Below are 7,483 nucleotides of genomic sequence, written 5' to 3'. Positions count from 1 at the left end.
CACTGCTCATCTTCTACCCTAAGGGGTGTGTTGTCTTCCTCTCGGTTGTAGTTACTTCTACATTATTATACGATTTAAGGCACACATGATATATTGAACTTCATGAAGTAACGAGAATGATTATTTCTTTACCATTGTTCTCTGGCTTCTACATTATTATACAACTTAAGGCACACATGATATGTTGAACGTCTTGAAGTAATTAAATGATTATTTCTTTACCATTGTGCTCTAGAGCTCATTATTTTAGTCCTTTTCTCTTAGATTTTTGACTAATTTGGCTTCTTTGGTGCTCCATTTTCTTATTTGCAGGTGATGATCTTTGTGCAACTTGCTGTCTGGGTTTACATGTTGGTGATTCTTCTATCCCTTGATCTTCTTCTGTGCATGTGTGTCGTCTGTGCTTACATCTATGTTGGACGCGACTATTCTTTTTCCAGTGAGCTAGCTGCTGCGGTCCCGTTTGTTTCTTTAGAGGACACAGATGACAGAAATGCTGCCATGGGATCAGGTCCTTACCTTTTTTCCATCTCTATCCGCGTGTATCTATACAATTGTTTGTACGTCATTTGCCCACTTACATGTGTATATATGCTTCTTTCTAACAATGGTCGTTTGGATGCATATCCCATATTGCCATTTTTTGTGAAGTGTGTGGTACAACCACTGGTTATTCCTTGTAATATCCAAATGGTATAAGAGATTTTGTCAGTGCACCATTAGCATATTCTTTTCTTTCTATCCAATAAGAGGTTGTTGTTATGTTATTGCAGAAAGTGCGTTAAGTCGACTAGAGGGGGGGGTGAATAGGCGATTTTTATGAATTCTTCATTGAGAAATTTCAGGGTGAGGAAATTCCTAAGCGAAGAACTACTTGCAGCGGAATAAGTACTCAGATGCAAACATAACAGAACATAAGCATGTTCATCATGATGAAATGAAAACAAGCACAGAGTACATAAAGCATAAACACAGGAAGACAAACAGACTGAAGAAATTGAACTGAGGGAATTGAGAAAGTCTTAAGTCAAAGTCTTCGAATAGATATGAACAAGCACACAAAACAGAAATGATGAAATGGAAGGGTTGAGGAAATAGAACCAGTTAGCTCGGTGAAGACAATGATTTGGTAGACCAGTTCCAACTGCTGTGACAGTTGTACGTCTGTTTATGACGTCTAGGTATTCAAACCTGAGGACACATAGTCCCGGACACCCAGCCCTGAACACGCAGTTCATGACACTTAGTCCTCACCGTATTCCCCTTGAGCTAAGGTCACACAGACCTCGCCCAATCACTCGTGGTAAGTCTTCAGGTGACTTCCAAACCTTCACAAACTCGGTCACTTGGCGATCCACAATTTCCTCTTGGATGCTCTAGACCATGACGCCTAACTGTTTGGAAGATGCACAGTCTTCAAAGGTAACAAGCGTCGGATCCACGCAGGATCAATCTCTTTAGTGATGCTGAATCACTTTGGGTTTGTAGGTGTTTGGGTTTGGGTTTTCCTCACTTGATGATTTTCTCTCAAAGTCCTCGGAGGATGGGATGCTCTCAAATGACAAGTGTCAGTTTCTCTCGGAGCAGCCAACCAGCTAGTGGTTGTAGGGGGCGGCTATTTATAACCTAGGGAGCAGCCCGACATGATAAGACATAAATGCCCTTCAATGATATGACCGTTAGGTGGGAAGATATTTTGGGACAGCTGGCGCGTAGCACATCAACGGTCGGAAATTTGACTATCAAATTCCTCAGAGCTATCATGTTCATCACCTGTAGGCAATCCGCACTGGCGAATTCCTAACTCCTCAGTCAGAACAAATTCCTCAGAGACCGGAAGAACGTCATCTCTGTCACTGAAGAAATTTGACTAAACTGCATGAGATTTCCAATGGCTTCACTCGAAGGAATTGGTAGGTGTAGGATTTTGAGTTGAGCATCACTTGGAAACTTTTCCTTAGTATTTCCTCGATCCCCTTTAACAGTATGGTGTTTCCTATGACTCAAGAAAGAGAAAATGAAACTATGAAAATAAAAGTCTTCACGCTTCATGTTCCTCGAATGAATACCAAGTCTTCACGGCCACACCAATTTCTTCACTTTCAAAGTCTTCAGAAAGTCTTCAGAAATCCAAAGTCTTCAGTCGAAGAACTTCATTTTTAGGGGTCAACTTTCTCTGTAAATATCAAACTCCTCATAGACTTATAGACCTGTGTACACTCACAAACGCATTAGTCCCTTAACATATAAGTCTTCAATACACCAAAATCACTAAGGGGCACTAGATGCACTTACAATTGCCTTGCATTGGATGGTTATGTAGTAATATGCTTCTCTAAGAAAACCTAGATCTTGTACAACAGTGATGTAAATATCATTTCTTCTGTTTAAAATTTAGATGATTCGCCAAGGTGACAAAGCCACACACCCAATTCATTTGGAAGTATCTTCAGTAGACCAATTCTGCCATATTGCCCTTGCTGCTGGAAATAGAATTTGATGAGCTCTTCCTTTGGATTATATTCCTTGTATTGTTTAGTTTATAGTTGTTGCTACATTTAGCCATTGTTTCCTTGAGAACTTGTTTAGAGTGTAGAGAAGATAATTATTTAGCTATAGAAGGATATATAGCATTCAGTAAAACACCAATATTTTTTTTGAAATCTATATATTTTATTACCCGTGCACCTATTCCATCTGTAAAATAACTTCTATGGGATCATCCCTGAGGGGAATTTTATAAAGCTTCTATTCATTCACGCGCTCTCTTATGAGGAGTCAGGTCTATTAGACCGTAATATTACCACGTACTAACATTTTCTTTGTCCGTTGGATTCACATCTTCTCTCTTCTATATGAACTCGCTAAGATTATTTATTTTTCTTTGCTCTTTCATCCTACCGTAGATTTAAATTTGTTGCATATGCATTTTGTTGGGTAACGCAGCAGAAAACAAAAAAAATTCCGACCTACGCACCAGCCCAGGACCACTATGGAGACTGCATACAAGGTTTGATCTTTTTTGTTACCGACTCGTAGCGCAGCGGAAATTGAGTCGATGACGATCGGCGGTGCAGATCCCCACAGCTAGGATTTAGAACCTCTCAACCGCGAGGAAGTACTCCCTCATCTGCCCCACGGACAGCCCTCCGGGAGGCGGTCGAACAGTCCCTCGGACGGTCACTCGAACAGCCCTTCGGGAGGACTCATAGACTCGGACTATCACTTGGATAGCCCTTCGGGAGGCACTCTCAAAACAGCCCCTCGGGCACAAAGATCGAACCTACAACATCTCTATGGGGTTGCACACATACAGTGTCATCTATCCGGCTAGGCTTCGCCATCCAGATCTAGTTCCCGCCGGAACCCAGACAACCTTTCGGCTCTACGAAACTCTTTTCGTGGGAGGGAGAGAGAAGCCAGACAAGTCTATGGCATGTGTATGAGAGCAAGGATGAGGTTTGGGAAGCCCCCTCACCTCCTATTTATAGGAAAACCAAGGGGTAGTGTGCCACATGAAACACCCAAAGTGCCCATGCTTTATGTCATACATAAGGGCAAAATGGGGAGGCAAGTGGAGCACCAAATGGTGGAAGGAAGCCCCATGCCCCCCCAAGGCCATGAACGAAAATGGTTGCCTCATTGGGTGGTCCCACCACCTTTCCATCCACCAAGTCATCCCTTAGATCTTTTGAGCAAAGCCCAAAAAAGTGGCTTTCCAAAAAATATCCAAAAAGCACTTTCACTATTCACGACGACATTTTTCAGCATCGGTTCGAACTGAAAATATTTATGTGGGCTTAGAACATTTTCAATACCCACTAAAATAATTTTCAACGCGTTCCGGAACAACTCCGGATTAGTGATTTTCATCCGCAAAAAGCATCTGAAGTGGTTTCGGCAGCTCCGGAACATTTCCGATTTTTATCCTGGAAAATTCCCAGAAGGTTCCAGAATAATTTTGGCACCCTCCAAGAATTATCAGGCATGTGCCAGAACCAATTTGACTTAATGGAATACCCCAAAATAACTTTTTGGTTTTACTGAAACTATTTCAGTGTTCTCTCTTCAGAACCTTTCTGGTGTGTCCGAAACTTTTTTGGTGAATTTCTCTCAGACTCCGTGTCTATTATTTAGCAGATAGATGACCCTTAAGCGTGTGACCCTATAGGTTCGGTGAAGTATAGACATGGCCGGAACTCTCTCCGATCAATGAACAACATCGGAGCCGTGGACACCCATATTGACCCCTATACCCACACGAATAAATATTCGAGTGAACCTCCAGTTGTTGTGTGCTATCCATGTTGCTTCGCGATATGTTACAAATACCTGAGGTGAGATTTACTTGCATCCCTGTAGATCAACAACTTGTCCACTATGCTAGTTACCTCGTTATCAGTTTTGTTCTCTTTTCTCATTTTCGTGTTCCGGCATCCCTGTGATCACATCACACTGTGCCTGGCCAGACGATGATGGATACCGTAACACCGAGAGGGCCTAGAGATATCTCTCCATCGTCGGAGGAGCAAATCCCAATCTTGAGCTATCAAGTTACTTGACATACTTTTACATGAACCCGTAAGCTTCCGTAATAGCCACCCATTTATGGATGACGTTTAACAAACCCCAAAGTTCATGAAGCAAGCATGAAGAAACTTGATACTCTCATGGTCTAAGGAATCATGCAAACGTAAACTTTCTCTGTGTTATAAACCATCAAGTTGTGACGAATGTATCTCATGGCATAACATCAATCGGGTTGATTCAACACAAGTGTTCTCCTAACATTCTGCCCTCAAAGTTGCCGGCATAGTCATGCCCATGATCAGGAAAATAGAACCATCATGCGACACTTGAGCTAGTCTTAGAGGTCAGACTAGGAATACTTCTTATCGTTTATTATTCCACACGTGCATATGAGTCTTCCTCCGAGCTTCGTGTTATTGTAGACTCGAGAACCATAGCAGTTATAACATGGAACATAAAGATAATTTTGAAAAAGGAGATAATCAATAACATTTATTATTGCCTCTAGGGCATATCTCCTACAAACTCCCACTTTCACTAGAGTCAATAATCTAGTTAATGCTAGTGCACTTTACACCCATGGCACACCGGTGTAAAATATGCTCCGCATGTGGTATAGCCTGATGTCCAACGGATCTGACAACTTCAGCTCCGTGTGTAAATCTGCATATCCTCGCATTTTCACGCTTTCACAAAATTCATATTTTGTGCGGACTTGGCTTTGTATATATGTGAATCATTGGTCGAAACTTGATTCCTCAGACTGAGCTATGGAGCAACTATCTGCAATAGTGTCCCATTGACCAAAGCCTTCTTGGAACCATAATAAGTTCATGAATGAACTATATGATTCAACATCATTGTCTTTGTCGCTTCGGAAGCGGCAACATACTTCGCCTCTATTTTAGAATCCACCACAGTAACTTGTTTAAAACAATTCCAACTTACCGTGCCACCGTATTGTGTGCAACACAAAACCCTCAATTTAAAATGAAAATCGCGTGGAGAAATGATGAAGACTGTATCGATGTAACCTTTTACAACGAACTCTTCATGATCTCCACTTGCAAGAAAACATGTCATCAGTGCTACTTTAGCACTCAATGACCTTTTTTCACTGTTGTCCCATGATCAGTACTTTGGATCACTTTGGTATCTATACTCGCAACAGCTTGGGAGTATTGGACATATCTGGTTGTTTTACATACCATGGAATACATGATTAATCCAAACACAGGAGTGTGTGGAATCTCCATCATGTATTTTTCTCATCAGTGTTTTGGGACACCGAGTCTTAGAAAAACTCTTTCCATGTGACTTCAACAAGAATCACTCCTTGTCGTTCTTAGTGCTAAATGGTTTTAGCTGAAGGAAATATGCCCTAGAGGCAATAATAAAGTTTTTATTTTATATTTCCTTATATCATGATAAATGTTTATTATTCATGCTGGAATTGTATTAACTGAAAACTTGATACATGTGTGGATACATAGACAAAACACCGTGTCCCTAGTAAGCCTCTACTAGACTAGCTCATTAATCAAATATGGTTAAGTTTCCTAACCATAGACATGTGTTGTCATTTGATGAACGGGATCACATTATTAGCAGAATGATGTGATGGTCAAGACCCGTCCGTTAGCATAGCATATTGATCATTCAGTTTTATTGCTATTGTTTTCTTCATGTCAAATACATATTCCTTCGACCATGAGATTATGCAACTCTCGAATACCGGAGGAATACCTTGTGTGCTATCAAATGTCACAACATAACTGGGTGATTATAAATATGCTCTACAGGTATCTTCGAAGGTGTTTGTTGGGTTGGCATAGATCGAGATTAGGATTTATCACTCCGAGTATTGGAGAGGTATCTCTAGGCCCTCTCGGTAATGCGAATCATAATAAGCCTTGCAAGCAATGTGACTAATGAGTTAATTACGGGATGATGTACTACGGAACGAGTAAAGAGACTTGCCGGTAATGAGATTGAACTAGGTATGAAGATACCGATGATCGAATCTTGGGCAAGTAACACCTCTCCGGCAAAGGGAATAACGTATGTTGTCATTACGGTACAACCGATAAAGATCTTCGTAGAATATGTGGGAACCAATATGAGCATCCAGGTTCCGCTATTGGTTATTTACCGGAGAGGTGTCTCGGTCATGTCTACATAGTTCTCGAACCCGTATGGTCCGCACGCTTAAACGTTCGATGACGATTTTGTATTATATGAGTTATGTGATTTGGTGACTGAATGTTGTTTGGAGTCCCGGATGAGATCACGTACATGACGAGGAGTCTCGAAATGGTCGAGAGATAAAGATTCATATATAGGATGATGATATTCGGACACCGGAAGTGACGTGGGGGTACCGGGTACATATCAGGTCACCGGAAGGGGTTCCGGGAATCCCCCGGCAACTACATGGGCCTAATGGGCCAAGAAGGGGACAGACAGTGTGCCCCATGTAGGCCAAAATAAGGGGGAAGGAAAGAGGGGAAGAGAGAAAGGAAGGGGAGCAATTCAGCCTCCCCTTCCTTCTCTCCTCCCTCCTTCCTTTCACCTTCGGATGAATATGGAAGGGGGAGGCCGAATTGGGAGGTGCCCAAGTAGGATTCCTCCTACTTGGGGCGCCCCCTTGGGTTCCTCCCCTCCTGTCAAACCTATATAGTTCTCAAACCCGTATGGTCCGCATGCTAAAACGTTCACCGCTAGAACACACATCAATAGTTGTTAGCCATGTGCGGCACCCCCTCCACAGTTTACGCCTCCGGTCATATTCACGTAGTGCTTAGGCGAAGCCCTGCGTGGATCACTTCACCATCACCGTCACCACATCGTTGTCCTGATGAAACTCTCCCTTGTCACTTTGCTGGATCAAGAGTTCGAGGGACGTCATCGAGCTGAACATGTGCAGAACTCGGAGGTGTCATACATTCGGTGC

This window comes from Triticum urartu, chromosome 1A (genome assembly GCF_056163025.1).
Source record: "Triticum urartu cultivar PI428250 chromosome 1A, HENAU_Tu73, whole genome shotgun sequence".
Taxonomy (NCBI): domain Eukaryota; kingdom Viridiplantae; phylum Streptophyta; class Magnoliopsida; order Poales; family Poaceae; genus Triticum; species Triticum urartu.
Note: the sequence above shows the minus strand (reverse complement) of the source record.